This window comes from Alligator mississippiensis, chromosome 10, assembly GCF_030867095.1.
Source record: "Alligator mississippiensis isolate rAllMis1 chromosome 10, rAllMis1, whole genome shotgun sequence".
Lineage (NCBI taxonomy): Eukaryota > Metazoa > Chordata > Crocodylia > Alligatoridae > Alligator > Alligator mississippiensis.
The window spans coordinates 68,989,071-69,009,723 of NC_081833.1; the positions used below are offsets into that span (position 1 = coordinate 68,989,071).

The 20,653-nt window shown below is 43.1% G+C and overlaps 1 long non-coding RNA gene across 1 annotated transcript in view; it reads left to right on the forward strand.

Moving 5' to 3' along the window:
- The window catches only part of LOC109283354 (uncharacterized), a 33,228-nt gene extending 13,561 nt beyond the window's left edge, over nucleotides 1-19,667 (forward strand). The window contains exons 2-4 of the long non-coding RNA XR_002090480.2: nucleotides 7,512-7,571; nucleotides 13,854-13,951; nucleotides 18,611-19,667. This is a non-coding gene — a long non-coding RNA (uncharacterized LOC109283354). The remainder of the gene's footprint in view (nucleotides 1-7,511; nucleotides 7,572-13,853; nucleotides 13,952-18,610) is intronic.
- The last annotated feature ends 986 nt before the right edge of the window (nucleotides 19,668-20,653 follow it).

Sequence of the window (20,653 nt, forward strand, 5' to 3'; positions counted from 1 at the left end):
CATCAGATTGAGTCTGACCCCCTGCCCTGGGCAGGAAAGAGCGCTGGAGTCAACGGTGCCCCCCCGCCAATGAATTTGTAGGTGGCCACAAGATCCCCTCTCAGCCTTCTTTCTCGGAGGCCGAAGAGATCCAGGGCCCCTAGTCTTTCCTCATAGGACTTGGCCTGCAAACCCTTAACCATACAAGTCCTCTGGACCCTCTCTAGGCTATCCACAGCCTTCCTTTCCATCCTAAACAGGAGCTGTACCATGTTTGTGAAATTGTGGCCGCTCCCAAAACCCCAAATCATGCATAGATGCATTATCTTTGCTTAGTTTTATCAGTCTCTCCACATATCTGAAAAGCCCAATTTTTCTTTCATTATAGGCATTCGAATTCTCAGTTTTCTGCTAAACAAAATGCCTGCAAGTGATAGATGATCTTTCATTGGTGCTATTGGAGAATTTAACACTGTCAAGTACAAACCAGTCTGACATCCATATTTTCCCCCCCCAATAGTTTTTTTTGAGCACCATTTTTCATCAGCCTGCTAGACTAGGAATAACAACTAGTGACTACAAACCAAAACTTCAGTACAAATTCCTTAACTCAGGCCTCGAACCTCAGTCCATTGTTCGACTTTACTATGGTGAGGATGCCACATCTAGAAATACATAATTTTGACAGAAACAATCACCTGCTTAGTGGTAGCATCTTCTTGCAAAAATCTCTGATGGAGATGAGAATGGTGTGTAGAATAAACAGGAATTTATGCTGACTGGAAAAAAGCGCTATATCCATGCCTACATTTCTAGAAGGTCAATATTGTCTATGCCTTCATGAGAAAGCTTTTTTCTTAGCTTGGCCTGTACATTCCCCATGTACAACAAGCCATGACTATGCGGTTAATGTCTCAAGCCATTCCTTTAAAAAAAGGTTAAATCCTTCATTGACTTTCACCTACCTTTTAAACCTATTTTTCTATAACACCTCGGGGATCACCATTCTAGTGTCTCAAAATGAAATCTCACCTAGAACTGAGAGCGCCCGTCTGGAGTGTTGAAGGGGCCGAGAACATGTCGTGTTGGCTATTTAGTGCTAACAACCTTCGGAAGAGCCGCAGGTTTTCACCTTGAGCTCTTAATCTGGCAATTGCCGTCCACATTTCATACAACTTAATTTTTTTGTTATTAAATTCATGCGTACAAAGGGGATCAGTGCTTGAGTAGTTAGGCTGTGTCTCTAAAGATCCAGAAGCATGAGTCTGAGCCTTGTTTCATAGTTATACTGAAGGACACCTCTATTTGATCCAACTGTAAATGGGTACCTGGTCATTGCAATGGGGAATCAGCCTAGGTGATGCAAAAGGTCTTCTGTTTCCCATGCTCCTAGATACAGAAAATGACCTGCTGTAAAAAGCCTACTAACCTGATGAGCCACATATGCTTGGGATGGACCGTTGTCCTTGATCTTTGATAAATGTAATGCTTAGCTCCGGGCTGTGCCCCACTGTGCTTTTGTCCAACGTTCTGGACAGTGTCACCAACCACCAAGTCTTTCTCTATATTTGATTTGCAAATCACGTATTTGAAACTGAAAGTAATCTCTGTGCTCTTGAGGACGAGAGGGTTTGTCAGGCCCCTCTTGGCATTGGTAGTCAGTGATTTATGGCTGGCTTTCCCTTGAACAAGACTTCCCATAACACATGACTCTTTATGTGTATGGGCTAAAGCCAAAGCCTCTTTTCTCCAACTGAGCATACTGACACTCATTCAGGAGTGGTTAGAGCTCTTGATACATATGTTATTGATCTCCAGTTTTGAGCATATTGCTAAAAGAGGAATGCACAGATGCATAGCATTTCCATTTTTTAATTGTTCAGCTTTAGCCACTCTGGCTTTTTTCAAAGTTGCCTAGCTTCACTAATCATGTTGTTCTGCTGTTCCCCCCCTCCCCGCCAGAGCCAGAATCCGACTGTTATCTATATAAACTGTAATCTCCTCCTTTCCATCAATAGTTCTGGGTCTCAGCCATGAGTTTGGGGTTTTTTTAATTGCTCCAGTCATTTTACTGTCCTCTGTACACTGGTGGCTTTCACCGGTGCTGCTTACATCTGAGACACAGTGCAGCTAACTGATGGCAGATGAGAAAAGCTCATCTCTAGCTGAGACTTGCCAACACGTACTTACAAAAGTACACTCGGGATTAGGCATTAAAGTGAGAATTCACAAAGGGCATTGTTCTAGCTTCACAGGAGGGAGAAGTTATCAAGAGAGGTTCCACTTCTCTGAATGCAGATCTCTTTTGCTAATGAGAAAAATATCAGAGAGGCTGAGTGATAGATTAGAGTCAGTTTTATTAATGAGATGTACAAAAAAGCCTACTTGAAAATAAGGAAGGTGGGAATTCTGTCTCCAACTTGCAGAGGAGCAGAGGGGAAGAGCAAAGGTAGGTTTAAGCAGAAGATGCGCTGCTCCTGGCACAATGTGATCTCTGAAATTAGTAGAGTAGCCAATGGGGTTTCTCTACATGCATAGAAATGTCCTTGCATTGTTCTGCCTCCTTTCCCATGCTTAGCCACACCCCCGACACACCCGGGGAAGACTGTGAGAGGTGAAGCATGGCATCACCTGCTCTGATCTTACAACCTCCACATGCATTCTGTACAGACAATTTCCATCTCCTTAAAGGCCCCCCTCATGCCTCCACATCAGGGTCAAGGACCTCATCAGAGAATTGTACCTGCCCTTAAGAACATTTCTGCAAATCCAAGAAAGAGATGATAGGCACAGCAGCCTGGTTACGTGTCACAGGTTATCGTTCAGAGGTGAAGGCAAGTGAACGAATTAATGAAGGCACTCGCCCTAAATACCTGCGTGAATACTGCAAAAAATAAAAAATGCTGCATAAATGGTTGCTTGAATTTCAATCTGAGCTTGCTCCAGTTGTGCTAGTACAAACTTGCAGGCTTGATTCTTGCACCTACCAAATTTCAAGCATGTGTGCCTGCTTTTTTCTCTACCTCGGGCACATTTCAGATAGCCTGGGCTAGCTACCCGATTCACTTACAGGAACAAGAGTTCCCAAACATTTCTCCTGGCACTAAGGCAACTAATAAATGAGCCTGACAAGGATGCAGCCCCACCCTTAGCAAGGGGGAGAACTATTCGCACGCACAATTATATTATATGTGATAATTATTCCAAAAATTACAGAGCAATAAATATAATGCGCATGGTTATGTCGTGTAGAGGATGGGAGTAGGACAATGCCTAACCTAGCAAAGGGACACAGCTCCTGGAGTCCCAACACAGAAGCAATTAAATGAGCCAGTCAGCACCTGCTGGAAGGAGGGCAGTGCATACGCTCTGAATGACTTATATATTCCAGTTAAGAACTCAGCACCAAGCCATGTGCTCCTTGCAGAGCTTAAAGAGGAAGTAAAGGAGTGCGTAGCCCTGCTATGAGAGACGAACCCCTCCCACAAGGGAGGAAGGCAAGCCAGTTGTGAGCAGCTGGTAGGCATCCCACAAACCAAAAAAGGAAAAACAAATTGCAGAGAGCAAACCCTTTCCCCCCAAATTATTCACTCTTGCAATTCTAGTGTTCATGTCTTTTGTCAGGGGAAATGCTAATGACCCAATGTAATAATCACCCTTGGATAACTCCATATAGCTCTAGCCTAAGACATGCTCCCATTCAGAATTTTGCATGGTCTTCATTACCTTGCAGGTGCCAAATTAAGCTGGATCTCCTGCTTTGTGTCTCAGGCTGGCAAGCAAGCCAAAGCAAGTCGTCTGGCGCAGAGGGTAGATAGGTGTACCTACACATGTGCATACATATATGATAACAAGCACTCAAGACAATCCCACAGGTTGTCTTTGATGATTTGAACTATTTTCCTTTGGCCACAGGATTCCCTCTGGCTGAGGTGATGCTGGGAAGCTGAAGAGCTGGTTAGATATATTAAAAAACAAACAAACAAAAAAACATGTCATGGGCACAGCTGAGTACTTTCATAGGGAAGTGCATTGGTTTGCCTGACTTCCAGAGCTTCTGACATGGCATAGAGGGTATGTTGACCACCACAGAGAGAGGCTCAGCGGCAGCGTCTACTACAGAAATACAAGAGGGGACTTCTGATCTGAAGTCTGCATGACAAACTGATGTAGACCTCAGTGATCAGAGCAATAAAAAGAAGCAAGCATGTGAAGGCTTGCTTAAAAATAAAACTTACCTTTCACTCTATTATCATTACCCTCTTCCCAGCTTGCTGCGCCGCCACCCCCACCCTCTTTTTATGTGCAATGACTTGGTTCATCGGTCCCTCAGGCCACTCCTTCTGGGTGTGGTGCAAACTGAGCTGTGCTTCCCTCGGGCAGCGATGTGCTAAGGCTTCAGGATGCGCTGACTCAGTGAGGCAAGGATAATTTTAGGCAGCAGTTCCAGACAGCTTTGCCTAGTGCATAATATACCTCTACCAGACAGACCCAACCACTAACTTCTTTTCCACACAGACTCTGGAGCCTGAATAAAGCAGACCTGGCCGTGCCAGAAGGCTGGCACAGCAATTCAGGGTGCGGGCAGTATAAAAACGGACCTGCATCCTCAACGTCTGGATCAGCTGGGAGCTGGGCACAACACGTGCCATTTCCCAGCGCAATTCCAAGCACCTCCAAAAGCTGCTATAATTAATATGGGAGGTGGCTACCACGATGGGACTCAAGGAAGAAAACAAGCACCCCAGGCAAACCCTGTTCCCAGCCTTACTTGCCATGCCAGTTCTGTGGCACCAAAGGTCCCCTGTGTACGGTTTCACCAATACGCCCTAAAAGCTGACAGATTCAGGTGCCTGCAGACTAAATGAGGGCAGAGAGCAAGCTCTGAAGTTCAAAGCAGTGCCCACAGAAGCAGTCCTCTCTTTTGTAAAGACATTGCAGCTGACATGCTGCTGCTCATTGCCAACATCCCTTGGGAAGAGAGGTGCCTTTCAGGTAGACAAGCTTTTTAGAGCTTTCTGGGCCTGGTCCCAAGCCTGCTGAAGTAGAGGGGAAATCTTTCCATTGATTCCAAGAGATTTGGATTAGGCCCAAATGTGAAAGCCAACACCATAAACTCCACCTGGAAGCCAATAAGCAGCCAAGTACAGGCCGTGGAGCATGGGTGTCATGTGCTCGCAGCAAGCTACCCTGCTTACTAAGCAGGCTGCTGCATTCTGCATCGGCTCCAGTTTCCCAGTGGATTTCAGAACGAGCTCCTTTACTGCATTGCAGTTGTCTAAGTCTTCAGGTGACAAAGACAAAGGACATGGATAATTGTAGCAATGACCAAATCCAACAGAAAAGGTCATAACCCTCCCAGTCAGGAAAAGATGGAGAAAAAGGACAAAAAATAAAAAAATAAAAAAATCAACAAATGAGCAGCGTCCTGTATACAGTAGTGGGGTGTCACTGTTCTTAGCCAATTATGCTAAATGCTTCAAAAATCTTTTATTTCTTCACAACCAAATGGAACAAAATGATGACACAATGGTCTTAAAGCTTTAATCAGCAGGTCAAGCCAAGCCTTTTATTTCTTTGTATGTTCCAGTCAATGGAAAGTTATTGCTTAATTAACCCCCTTGAATGAATACCTGATAATTAATAAACCTATATACTGTACCCCAAGGCTTTGAGTTTAAGAAGTCTCCTCTGTTCAAGTATGAAAAAAGAAAACATGCTGAACTAATGGGAAATAATTCCGGTAGAAGGCAAACCAATTAGGATTAGTGAATTCCATTTCATTTAAAGTTCGAAGATAGAGAAGTAATTTATCTAGTAAATTAATAGTGTTGGTGACTTTCCTAATATATTAGCAAGTCTTTCGTATCATATTAGTGAAAACCAAGCTGGCTAATACAATAAAAGACTTATTATAAAGGTATGAAGGTTACTAATGTGATAAGATTTTTTGCATCCAATTAGTATTAAAAGAACATGTTTCTAAAATGGGTTTTTATATTTATTTATATCATTCCCGGTGCACTTCACAAGCCATATTTTATTTTAATAAATTAATTCTCCTCCTAACTTGGGAGTGAGTGTACAGGGGATATCTCCCCAGCCAAGAGCTGTGCATGTGAAAGAGCGTATATATGCTTGAGTGCATGTGTATTAATGATTCAGATGGTCAGGGTGTGGCTGCATTGTTTTTAGCAAATCAAATGCATTTTGGTATTTTTCTAACCCTGGGCAAGCTACAGATGAGGCTGCTGTACCCAACTATGCCAAAGCCTAAATGCTTCCTTGAAATGACTTTGCCATTGGTCATAACTAGTGCAGTTTTGTGTCTCCACCAGTTACTGTTATTCAGCTCCTTCAAAGGAAAGTGAATGATCCTGATAGCACTGCATTTGTGTAATAAATTACTCAGTGGCATAACCAGGGTGGGATGGATAGGGCAGCTGCTCCAGTGATGTGGAGGGTGGGGGGCGGAGAGGGGTAGAAAAAAAAGGCTGCTACTGCAGCCACACAATTGCACCAGAGCACGGAGGCAATCAGAAGTTGCCACTGTCCCTAGGTACAGGAGGACCTAGGTGCCTGGCTACATTGTTACACCTCAGACTACCCATAAATGGTGTTTCTTCTTAACCTCCTTTAGCTAGAGATTGGGGTATGGTATGAAGCTGGAGGAAGAATATGGAAACCCTGTTTCTATAGATATAAATGGATATTTCTATATCTTTCTCAGACTCTTATTTTAATCCTTACCATTTTAGTACCTTTAATCCAAGCATTCAAAGGCAACCTTTTCTGGACCCTGCTCAGGTCTTTGTCTCATCTTGAAGCAATGGGTTCCAGAGGTCCATTACATGAAAAATTATTTCCTGTTGTTACTTTAAAAATCTGCTGCCTTTCACATTACATCCAGAAAAAAAACACATGAACACAATCTATTCTTGTGTGAGCTCTCAGTTACTTCCCCTTTGGTTGCAGTTGGGTGGGGGCGGTGGAAAGAGACTTTTGCTTTTGGTTGTAATTGGACCAAAGACTATATATGGTGCCTCATGCCAACCTTTCTGAACCCGAAATGAGCATGCAACTAAGTTTGACTTGGAGGAATGAGCAAAAATTCAGATCTGTACATACATGTACTGTTAAAATGCAAGATAAAGTATGGTTCTGTATTTAGCTTTGTACCAGGCTTTACCTTCTCTGCTGAACCTGTGGAGTCTGTAGCTATTATCCTTGGAAATAAAGCTTTCAGACTCCCATAAAACCCCTTCGTATGGTGTTTGCACTGGGAGTTTACAGAAGAATCAGAAATGTACACACAGGTGCTTAAAGATCAATTGTATTAGAGAATATAATTGGTGCTATTTTTCATCTTTAAAGTTCCTGCAAGGGTAGTTTTCCTAGGCAGATTGAATTAGTAAAGTAGAAACAGATGCAGTCGATTGTCCATCGTTCAATTAGAGCTATGGGTTATAAAGACTGATCACAATCAAGGGGGTTGGTAACGTGCAAAGATATATTCCTTCTTTGTTCCATAGGAATCTGTGTTGCAAACTGAAGATGAATTTGATTTGCTGAAGACCCTGGAAATCCTGAAGGTTTGGATTGCAGTCTCATTTCTTTTTACTTCACTTACATTAAAAAAAATGCAGTGAACCATTGGATCTTTGCCTGAAACCCTACCCTAACTCCAAGCCAATATAGAAACGGTAGAAACTGGAAAGACCTGAGGTGGATGGCAAAAAAAGGGTGAGAAACATGGCAGGATTTAATACAAGAAGCGGCAAAGATTAGGGTTATTCCACCTGGGATAGAACAGCTGATCGACCCCTCTTTTTAAATGTGTCCCATAAAATGAGACAAGGAGAACACTCAATGTAAGAAAAAGTCAAATCCTTTAGGAACAAAAAAGGCAGGTGAATGTTATGTAGTTGAGTCAGTCTTTGGTATCTTCTATTACAGAAGATCAAATCAATTGCTATACATCATTTTAATAAAGAGCCTGGCACTTTTGTCAACAGCGGCTATGCAAGCAGAGGTAATGATAAAGGGAACTAAGGTCGTGCATCAGAATGTGTATTTATTGCCCTTATGGGTCAGGAAGGAATCCAGTTCCCCTACCCACCGCAACGTAAAGTTGACTTGAAGTATTTGTTGCCATTCACTGAATTATTAGCTATCGGTTTACACGTTGCATTTACAGGTGAGCCTGGGACTGCAACATGTTGAGCTGGGGCAGAGCAGCCCTGGCTGGTAGGGGGCCCAGGGCATCAGCCCAGAGTTGCTCCGACTTGGCTGAATGTGCTGCGGAGGGGCTGGCTGGGGCACGGGGCTACTCCCATTCAGGGCTAGCCAGCAGGCAGCCCCCAACTGAAGCACCCTCATGCCCCAGCCAGCCAGGTCAACATCTACACATGCATTGCTATGCATGAAAAAATACTGCAGAAAAAGGCAACTCCGCAGTAAAAGTCTCATGTAGACGCACATGCTGAGATGTTAGCTTTTCACTCAGTCCTACCAGTGGCCCTCTTGTGTTCAGGTAAAACTTCATTCACGTCAAAATTCATTGGATATGGCTCTGATGCTCTTGCTCAGAGGCTTAATAGAGGATTTCAGTTTGGGTCTGCCAAGTCTAGGGTCCAAATTATGGGGGAGCACAGGGGGTGAGCCCCCATTTGAGAGATGAGAGCCCCCTGTGGGCCAGTTGTCAGATTCATCAATTCATAGTTCTTCCCCTTCCCCCCGCAACATGGGTCCCCCCCCATCGCAACCGCCCAGAGCCCATGCACCAAGGCGCACAGCCCCCAGCCCACCCTAGGCAGCCTAGGCGGTGGTGGTGGTGGGTCCTTCTGGCTCCCACCACCACTGGCCCCAGCCCTATGGTACTGGTAGAGCACAGCCCTGACCCAGGCCAATTATTTTTGCAGACTCCCCACCCCAAGAGTCAAACCCTGGTCAAGTCATGATTTGTCATGAACGCTGAAATGACCTACAACTTAAATCATTTCAATAATCAAGACACAGAGCATGAAACAGGAACATAAGATGTGGAGGAGTAGGCTGAAGGAGGGGAGAGAAAAACAAATCGAGCCAGATGCATAAGCACAAGCAAACTCAAAGACTTGAGCAGGGTCTTAATGAGCCATAAGTTAGAGGTTGTGAAGCTCAAGCAAAAGCTAGTGAAAGGAATTAGGCAGATGTGTCCCAAAGAAGTAATTTCCACAGACGTGAAAAGGGAGCAAAGTGAAAAACAGGAAGAAGGCTAGATAGGAGGAAGTGGGAATAGCTGAGGTAAGGGATAGTGTTGCTGTGGACAATGGTCACAGCCAGAGAACTAGAAAGGACAGGGATAAACTGGTTTTTGAATTACTGTAGTCATCCTGGATGCAGGGAGGGAAAGAGAAAGGGACTAAACATAGGGCACATCTACACGTGCCCAGGACTGCACGTTTGGTACTGCGCCACCTTGGAGGTGCATGGGTTTTTTTAGACGCTATGTGACTGCTCTGGTGACATAGCATCTTGTGTACACAAATGCACAGAGCACCAAAACTATCTACCTGGTGCCTTGGGAGGATGCTGGAGTAAGGGAAATCGGTGAGGAAAAATGGAGGACTCTTCGAACAAAGGCAAGGGTTTTTCTCCACTGTCTGAACGTTATCTGACAGTAAGATCAGGTTCAGTAATGTTTCTATGAACATTATCTGACCGAATGAGCTGCTAGAAAGAAAGGGAGAGGAAGGGAGTCCCAGAACCAAGAGTTGGGGACTTGGAAGAAAAGCTGATTTCAGGTGTAGAGACAGTAGGTGAAGATCTGGGAAAATCCTATGAAGCAGACTAGAGACAGATCTCCGAAGGAACTTGGAGAGCAGAAGAGGTGCAGGATACTGCCACTGGGACAGATGCTGGCCAGGCAATTGGAGAAGTTAAAAGACACATTAGAGAGCAAAGAGTCATGAAAGCCTTAGGAGGAAGAAGAGGAGGAGGAGGGAGGAGGAGGAAATGACTGACTGTGTAACCCCGCACAGGGATTGAGGCTGCTGAGGCTCCAGAGGTCATGGAAACAGCACATGCAAGGGTGGATTGTGGGGGAAGGGGAAGAATGAGAACAGTCATCGGAAATCAGATGATTTGATAGGGAAACTTAAATGCAGAGGTCAAAAGGGAAAGCAGGGCTTGGTGAAAAATAAGCCAAGGGAGCACCCTAGCCTTGTTATTTTGCTCTTGGAGCCCTTGATCTAGCAGTTGCTAATGATAGACAATGCAGGAAATTACATTTGTATTAACCTCTAACACTGATGTAAAAATAGGCATAATGCTATGTTTGTGGTGATTAATGCAGTGTGAAAAAGATAATTAAATGAGGCCTCGTTTACTTTTGCTTTCTATGCCTCACTGCTACAGTGGCTCCTGCTCAGTCTCCTTGGAAATCTATTAGGTTTTGCTACCATTATTTTATCACTTCTCCTGCATTGGGTTAGACACACCCGCCCAGAGCTGTGGGTTTTAGAGACTGATTCCCGGGGGTTTTGCATTACTGCAATACTGCCTGCTATTTTCTGCTCAGAGTACGTGACCACAGCTATGCAGCGGCTACACTTAACGCTTTTACTGGCCTTACTGGTTTTATCTCCCATTATATTTAACACCACCATCACCACAACCACCATCACCCCTTACCACGAGAGCTGTTTGGAAAAAAGCTCCATAGAAGTTGAAGGACTCAGCAAAACGGAGTCAATTTAAATGAAATGTAATCTCTGTTATAACTGGAGAAGTATTTCTGAGGACACCCTAAAGTTTAAAACAATTTTGCTTGCTTTAGTTTTGAAATCATGTCCCAATATTTTCTTTTAAATTTTGGATTAAAAAAAAAAAAAAAGCAAAAATTGAAACAGACTTTTTTTGTTTCTTACAGAGACAATGGAAATGTAGTGGGTTAGTTCCTAACTGAAAAGAAATATCAAAATCTGGGAATTCTTTATGAAACAAATATGTTCTTGTCTGCACGCCTTTATTTAGCACAGAACTAGCTTTACGTATTCAAAACACGTCACCGTACTTAACTCTTTAAGAATCAAGTCTAGCTTGATGTTCCTATAATCCCCACATTTTATATGCGAGGAAAGAGATGCACAGACAGAGAAAGTGAAATGCTCCAGGCTATTCAGGGAAATCAGTGTCAGAGGCACTATGAGCTCCCAGGACCCTTTGACAAGCAGACCTCTGTTCACTCCATGCCTCAAGCCAGCAAAACACCAGAAAGGACACCAACACTAAAAAGGCTACAAAACAGATGTAATTTGGGTAGTGGGATCAGCTGTGCCAGAATGTATCCCAGCATAGCTGATCCAAATGATTGACGGAGACAGATGTCATTCAGAGCTATTGTCCCCCAGGATTAGACCCCTGCTGCTCCAGGTGCCTGTCCCCAATCTGGGAGCACCCCGGGGTCTTCACTTGCAGATGTATACCTGCAGGGGCATTGCTGGGCCACGGGTCTGCAAGCATGGAGCAGAGAATGCATGGGCTTCCCTTGCTCTCCAATGTGAAACATGTGCCTTGCGGGGGAATTTCTGGGGCATAAGTCTGCAACTGCTGACCAGGGAATATATAGGGTTCCCCAGGGTGCCCCTGGGTTGGGTTCAGGAACCTGAGGCCCTTATCCCATGGGATCAAGCCCTGCCCAGGACAGCTGGAGACCATGGTCAGCCCCGGCTGCCCATGCTCTTATGCCATAACCAAACAGATATCCACGATGAAAAGGCAGCATGAACTATTTCTAGGAATTGTTGCACCACTATTTTGGGGCATTTGGGGTACAACAAGGGGCATGGACATCTGTTTGCTTGGGTTTTGTGCCCCCATCATTTTTTTTTATGGTGACACATAGATGATGTCTATTCATAGTTTAACCAAGGCTATTGTCTATGGCAAGTCCCTCAAAACTGGCCCGTCCTTTCTGCTGTGTGTAGTTGCCACTCAGATTCTCTAGCTGTCTCTCCTTCAGTGTTAGCTACTATAAAAATGCATCTCCCCGTTGCTTTAGTTTTAATAACATGTGGGTAAACTGATTCACATCAAAGGAACTAGAAAGACCAATTCGGTTACTTTGTGATCTCATGTTATCTGATCTAGCTTGATGTAACTACCAGGTACGCGTTTGCTGTTCTCTGAAGGGATATTACATCATTTAACCACCACAGTACAACTTATTATAAACCACTTTGACAGCTTGAACTATCTTGACATAAAATTCATTTAAAAGTAAGGAGGAAAAAAAAAAAGACTTCTTTCTGTCTTGGTGACTATCAAAAGCTAAATACAGAAGCATGATCTGCTTAACCAAAGACATACATGCCACTTTTTTTAAACACCACCCCCTGCCCAAATACCTCTCTGGATGGATAATAAGACATGCACAAGCAACCCTTAGCTGACACAGAGTTAATGCATTTTTTAAAACATTTCCTTTCTTTTTGCTGAGTAGGGGCACAGGAAGAATAGCAAAGAAGCATTTGGAGTCTTAGCTGTCATAATATATGAAGATATCCACAGAGCTGCAGCTTAGGGAATTCTGCTATTTAATCAATCTTGTTAGCAGGTGGCATGTGAAATAGGTAGCAACAAAATAAATAGCAGGCCATTCAGACTGGCTTTCTATGAGCAATAATTGATATACATCAGGATTTGAGATTCCAGTAGAAATCCTAGAGTTTTATCCAAGTAATATATGTGCTTTTCATATTGGCACATATTTGTCAACTGAGACACGTAGAGCTGGTGGCTCTTCTATCTGCAAAATGGACCAGAGAATAGGGTACTATTAGCACTGGCTTCCCCACACTAAATCAAGCTAACAAGCTTCAGCTAAATCACCTCAGCCTTCAGGTCTCTTCAATCCTTGACCTCTTTTTTGAGGATGCCAGGAAGTAGGTCCAACTGCAGCAAGGCCTTTGGCAAGGGAGATAAAAGTTCACTGGGAGCCTCATTTCATGTAGGCCAAATATGGTTTCAAAAATCAAATGAAAAATCTTTGGTCGGGAAACTGAGCAAGTTTCAGACCGGATAGAAAGAAAAACTGCTTCACGGTTCGTGTGATCAGACTCTGCAATAGACTCCCAGCAGGGGTGGTGCAGGCACCTAGCCTGGAGATCTTCAAAAGGAGACTGGACCCTCATCTTGCTGGGGTTATTTGAGCCCAGCAGCCTTTCCAGCCCAGAGCAGGGGGCTGGACCCGATGATCTCACGAGGTCCCTTCCAGCTCTAAACTTCTGTGAAACTGTAAATGAATAGCAACGTGACGCTTGACCCTGGATGAAACAGTGGACATGTTTAGAAGTGCTTCTGACACCATCCCTTCCTTCCCAAGAGGTCCCAGAGCCTTGGGAAGTAGGCATGAGTTTTTCTTGGAGACAATTTCCCTGTATTGTGGCTTGAAAAATCAGGGTATAAGAGATACTGTAGAATTATTAGATCCTGACAGGTGCTGCAGAAATGCTGTGGTATAAACATGCAGTGATGCAATAAACTGGCAAATTAATATGGCTGGAAAAAAGGAGAAAGAGGATGAAGAAAACTCCCCCATCTCAGACTTCTTTTTCTCAAAAATGGTTATTCAGCAATTTTCTTTGAACTTAGATGCTCAAGACCAGATAATGATTTTTTTTTCGTTCTAAATTAAACAAAGGACTCCCCTGCCCCCAACTGCTGCTATCTTGGGTGTGATCTAGCACGTGCACTTGGAGATTGAGGTGATGCTTTCATATGGCATTGTTTTCCTTCTGAGGACTAGAGATTTTGCCATCCTGAAGTCTAGGATGAATCAGTTGAATTTTCTAGCCTGAAACCAATGCTTAGTTTCTCCTTGTTCCATGTAGGTAGAGTCTGAGGAAGACCAACTCTCTCTGTAGCACCATCCATTGTGGGGATGTCCTCTGTGTGACAGAAGGAAGGACTACAGAGTGGGTAGACATCGGTGAGTGTTGGAAACACTCAAGCCATGTGGAAATTTTCTTAGCAGATTCGAGAGTGTATTTGTGTTGGGGGGAGTGGGGAGAGGGATGGCTAGAAAACTTGGGACTAGAAACCATGCCTATTCTCCTGGTTTGCTGATGAAGGGATATTACATCCACTACAGTATGGATTTGATGGCTTTCAACAGGGAACCTTACACAAATTTCCTTTTCCAACTGTTGTCTTTCGTAGAAGGAGCTACTTGGGCAATTACATGTACCTTCCAGCTCAGAGTGCTTTAGAAATATGAATGAATTCATTTGTAGACCACAACCCTCTCAGATAGGAAGACATTAATCATGTATATAGATGAAGAAACAAAAAAAACTCAGAGAGATACATTCACACTTTCAAACATGGTTGCCAAACACTATAGTTATTCTCTGGCAGTGACCCAATTTGCATACTTGCAGTGGGGGAAAAACAGCTTTGATTAGAAATTTAGCTACCACTCGTATGTCTCTAAGCATGGAATTAGGAATTGGTATTAAATTGTCACATTTGAAATGGTTGGCCTAAATGACTTGTAACAATGCTCTGATGCACGCAAAAAATCTCAATGGATATCGCTCTTAAGGGTTGCATCCACATAAGTGGAAATATCTAGTTTGCAGTGCCTCAAAGCCTTTTGAGGTGCTGCAAAACACAAGTGGTGCACATGGATCTGTTCGCTGTGCTGCATACTTGCAGTGCAGCAGCAAAATTAGATACTGGAAAATCCAGGTATCTAAAGAAACTGTGGGGAAAAAAAACAGGGCGGTGCACATGGCTGCAGCATGTCCCACCAGAAACCAGAGCCTGGCTGCTCAGAGCCAAATTCCCTCTGCCAGGCAGGCTCTGCATGCCCAGATTACCACCACTGCCACCCTGGGCAAATCCATGTGCACGCTCTTCTGAACGTGCCCAAGGTATCTGATGTTGAGTAGAAGCTTCTCTATCCTCTCTGTTTCATATGCCATCTCTTTGAATCCATGGTGGATGTGAAGTAGGGGCTAGATGAGCACATGAACCTGCACGACACATTCCTGCATGTCCAGTCTCCTATGTTCCAAAAGTCATCCATAGATTTTTGTATTTTTTGGCCAAAGATTTGTTCCTTGTCATTTAGATCTGCCACTTCTGATCTCCTCCAGCCAAATTATGTGCAATATCAGCAGCTCATCTATGTGGAATTGGAGAATATATTTGGCATGCTCACTTACAAGGGTTGTTGAAGATGACTAACATTTTTATACTGCACAGAAGAAGAGACAATAAATAGAGGAGTAGCAAATAGAGCCAGCATGTTATTTCCTTCCCTGTAAATAAGTAAACTATAATACTTATATTCCAATAGTGAAACCTGGTACCAAACATATTCATGGGAAAGACATTTAGAGCACTCACAATGTTCACCCACGACATTGATGATGAAGGCTTAAGACAGCACGAATTATAGGGAACATGAAAGAAACTTTGCTTCCCTCGAAGATGCCACCTGTTTAAACACCTGGGAAAAATTATTCATAGCACTTTACCAATGTACAGACAATAAAAAGCTCCATAGAAGAATTTTTGCTTGCATTAAAAAAAAAAAAATTCTCCTTTCAGATCTTCGTTCTGGAGCCCATCTTTCTCAGCACAGTACTTGGAATCAGTCAGGATTTCACCTTATAGTTTAGAGTGAGAATGAAATCATCTGCCTTTTCTCCTAGCTCAGCCACCTGAGTTCAGTATCTTTGTGCAACTCACTACCTGACCCTATAAAAGGACCATGATGCTCAGAGTGTCCTTGAAACTCATGAGCTGAACCTATGAGGAGAGAGCACTCCAAGATCAAACCTCTAATATTTTGGTGCTCTACCTGAGCTTCTGCTTTGCAAAATAGAAGAGTTTGTCTGCTGTGCAGGCATGCATTTAAAATGGCCAAGTCACTGGCATGTAAATTAATGTAGAAGTGAAAAGTACTTCTACATCCTGTTTGCAGTAGAGGTTTTTAGCAGGTATAAACAGCAGATTTTTTTTTTTAAGTCTACAATTGCCCTGTTTAAAACTAGTTCCAACTGGCTTTCAGTATGTTTCTACAGCTGATTTGTGAAAACTCATTGCTGATTTCATATGCATTCTTTCACAGTAATATCATTGTGTATTAATATGTCATCATAGACAGCAGAATATTAGAGTGTATTTTGTGTATACAGCAGCTGGGCAGGTGCTTTGAACCCCCCCAGATATACCTAGCATATAATCCCGCTGGAAAGGGCTAGAGTTTAGATGCATCACAGAGAGCATGCCTACACATGCATTAATCCACCATAGTTACTGCACATTAAGTTTAGTACCTGTAATAACAAGTACTAACTCAATGTGCAGTAACCAGCACTATTGCACAGTAGCACCAGCGCATGCCTTTTTAGTGATGCTAAAGTGCAGTAGGCTAATTCTACTGCGCATTAGTGCAATAGGACGGCTTCTGTCGTGAGACGTTAATGCACAGTAGAATTAGTCTACTGCGCATTTAGCGTCTCGCATAGACATGCCCTAAAAAGGGTGGGGATAAATCCAGCGTAGGTTGTTTCAATCCCCTGTTTGCCTGCTTCTGCTCCTCCAAGCTATTTTGGTTCTGGCTTGGGATTTTCCCAGGGATAATGTATGTATGTGTTTCCTTGTGCTTATGAAATAGGTTTGTGGCTAATAATAGTATGGATTTCTAATCCATTCTCCCCTTATCTCTATAGCACATGAATGCTGAACATGTAGCCCAGGTTGGGAACTGTTAAAGGTTAAACTTTCCCCCAATAGCTCTTTAATCACAAGGTTTCCTCCTGCTCTCGTCTCTCAGGAGAATACCTGGAACCCCTCTCACGTTCCTTCAAAGCAGCAGGCAGCCTTTGAACAAATAGGAAATGACAACTACCTTTGGGGCACGGGATGTGGGGGGATGAAAGAGTGGCTAAAAGGCATAGACTTTTTCATGTCTTTTAAAAGGAAGGAAGAGTAAATATCATCCTGCCTCCTTCCCCACTCTTGTCTGAGTCTTTCCAACTTGTCACGGCTCTGTTTCCAGCTCTGCCTGGTCTAGTCATCACTAAAGAAGGGCCCAAAGCAAAGGAATTGCAAAATAGGCTGAAGAATGCATACGGTTAATTTTTAATATTACTTATAACAGTATCAAGCTTGAAAGTGAGAGAATATATTTGCTTTCCTAGAGGAAGAGAAGATGTCAGTGTAAGGGACAAAACATCCCCTTCTTTTGACTAGGCCAGAAGCCCGGCCTTTGGGAATATGATAGGAGGCTGATGGATTTGCCACTGGCCTGCTGAAGTGTGCAAGGACATCACAGATTCACAGAGATCTGACTATGCAGGCTGTCCTCTTGGCATGTCATAAAGAAGGACTGTGAGATTTCATTGTAACAATATGCAGCTGGAGGAGAGACAGGCGGTAAAGGAGAAAGTAGGCATTTACACTGGATGCCCTATCATAATTATATGTTATGAGAAAAGGACTAGGGAGAGTAAGAGGCAGGTAGATATAAATTGCAGTGTCACTGGTTCATATTTTTGACTGAAGGCCAGAGGGGAAAGCATCCTTAAAATGCTCCCAAAGAAACTGAGCCTGGGCTTACTATTAGTTAGTGGCAGATGTTTGTGCTCCCTTTTGGAGGACACAACTTCCTTGGTCAAAATTTGCACCTGCGTAATTTTTTTCTAAGAGAATGGCAATGCAGATAACAGGTATGGGTCACAGAAATTGTAAGAAAGAAATTGTAATGGGTCGCAGAAATTCATATGCTCCTGCTGGCATGTAACCAGTGATGCAAGCACTCTGGCTGGCAACTGTGAGACAATGGTGGGTGCAAAAACCATGAGGCAGGAGCCATCTTTCTAAAATGTATCTAAAATAAGTAGATTTAACTATTCTGGCAACTCCATCCAGCAGATACCTACTGTCATCATCCCCACTTTTGCAGCGGAGTAACAGCCCAGGACAAGTGCAGTCAATAGTCACCATCACAGCATCCTAGTGTAACCACCAGGGTTAGGCCACCAGGGTTCTTGGCTTCCTCTCCGACTGATCAGACCATTGCGCTGGCCCAGCTTTTCCATTTTAATTTGCTTTTAAAAATACCTTGAAAGGGTAGAGAGACATTATCAGAACAAACAGGAAGATTTAGTGCAGGTATTTCATATTTGTTTGCTCTACCGTCGCCAGAAGGTCTTTCGGACTCCTTGTCATTTTGCTCTCTCTGACCTGAGTAACACTGATATTTATTGCTCATTTTCATTTAGCTCTTTGAAGCTCAATCCACTTAATGATCAAAAAACCTCACACAATTTAGCAGATAACATTGCTGAAACTTGTTGGGAGATTTTAATAAGCCAAATGAACACTGGAGGGGCGTTTGGGCTGGCGGTTGCGTTCCTGGGTGATAAGGATCTAAGTCAGACCTGCTCATTTTGGCACCCCAGCTATGCAGAAGTGTTCAAAGTGGACATACGTTTCGGCAGAGGCTGCTATAATACTCATCTAAAGTGCCTGTACAACTATCATAGCATCTGACTGTTCCACAGACTATTGCATTTATCCTCTCAGCTCTCCTGCGAGGTAGAGAAATGCTATTGTTATCCCTCTTTTACAGACGAGGAACTGATGTAGCTAATGATCAAGCAGCTCATCTCAAACCACAGAGGAAATTTGTAGCGGAACCAGGGATGGCATCTGGATATTCCTCTTTCCCTCGCATCCTAGGGCTGGATCAGCCTTGGTAGCATGTGAAGAGATGACCGTGTTGGCATTTGTTCTACTGCAAATATTTCCAACTGTAAATGTACCTACACCAGCCAGATAGAGGATTTTATTTATTATTTATTATTTGTATAAACCTTGAATAAAAATTTCTCTTTGTGAAATGGCTAGCTATGGCAGGTTACAAATGCCATTAATATTCTTTTACTCTCCATGCTCCACAGTGTGGGGGTGACCCTTCTTTATAAGGAAACGGAGCAACTTGTGAGTAATGGGTAATTTCCTGATATACAAATACTGCAGCCCATCTTTTCCCTTCAGATCTTCAGGCCACATCTTTTATCATAGGTTTTTCCCCTGGTGGAGAACCACGTTAAGGTTTTTTGGATAATGTAGGGTTCAATCCTAAACCCACATAAAGCAATAGGAAATATTGCCCCCAGGTACAGATTATGCCACTATTGGAAGAATGTGTAGCAAGATATTGAATCTCTCTCCGATCTCCAGGGTTAGAAATCCTGATGTTTTTCACCTCTGCATCAGTAACTAAAGCACTATATCATCTAGCACCCCACAAAACTAGGAGGTTTTATACAAAACCACTGCATTTTGTCCAGCTCTGTTTATGATGCAAGGCCTGCACAGGAAGAATCAATTCCTTACGTAAAATCATCAATAGCTGCCTAGAAAAAAGGCCACGATTATTTGTTCATATTTGCATCATTTTATATACACTCAGAAAGCCCTGAAAAAGGTCGAGTGAGCATAAAACAAAGTTAAACTATATTGAAAACTTTCCAGCCCCCACTCTTCAAGTCAGAACACCAGGGTTAAATCTGTTTCTATTTAGACAAAGCCCAACCAGTATTTTTATTATCCTGCCTGCAAAGTGTTGGATGTGCATGTGTGGAAAATGCATTGTCTCTTTAAATAAAAGGACTGTGGCTGGATTATTTGCCCCCCCTTCTTTTTTTTAAACCATGAACACAAAAGTAACCATTTCTCCATAACACTGAACTTTTTGTGGCCTTCCTAGAAACAATAAAAGTATCCAAAAATAAACATGTCCTCAGAATAAATATTAACCACTGAGGCCTTTCAATACGAAGAAAATAGCTGCTGTTGTATCATTTCTTCTGTGATAATGCAAAAACCACCCCATGGGGTTAGAAGATGACTGTTTTCAAGGCTTCAGGGTGTCTTACAATGCTCAGTCTGACCAGGCTGCTTGCCAGGCTGTGTGAGCGGTTCGGTCTACGAGTACAGAGCCTTAATCGCTTTCAACTTCTCTAATTCTTCACATTCCTTCCTAGCAAAATAACTGGCTGCCTTATAATGGCAGAAACATTTGGAGACTAAAAGAAACAAACAAAAAATAATCAATTTTCAAGGTCCACTTGCAGACGGAGGGAAATGTTTATGAAACATTTATTGCTCAGTTTCAGGAGAAAATCTTGTCATAATAGCAAAAGGGGAAGCATGGAAATTTGGAGAGGATTTCTTTTTTTTTTTTTTTTTGCATACAAATACACAATTCATGTGATTGACTTTTCCAGCAAGGAGGGGAGCTACCCTTTCCATCTCACCCAGAAAGCGTAGCATTCTTAGCAGTACAAAATCAGTAGCCAATAATGAGATCTCACATTAAAAAGGGTCTATCTATACTACAGTCGAAAGAGCCACAGCAACTCATGGAGAAGTACCTACGTGGGTTTTAAGCTAGCTATCAGTGTAGCCACAGCTCAGTTCAAATGCTTACATAGCCAGGGCAGCTAGTTTAAAGCTACCTCTGCTATGCTGTCGCAAGATGCGGTGACTCCTGGCCTACAGCACGGCGTGTGCTGAAAAGCCACAGCTAAAAAGCTGTGCTGAAAAGCCACAGGGTAAAAGTGAATCATATTGTAGTCTATCCAGTGCAAAGCTGATGCTATAGCTA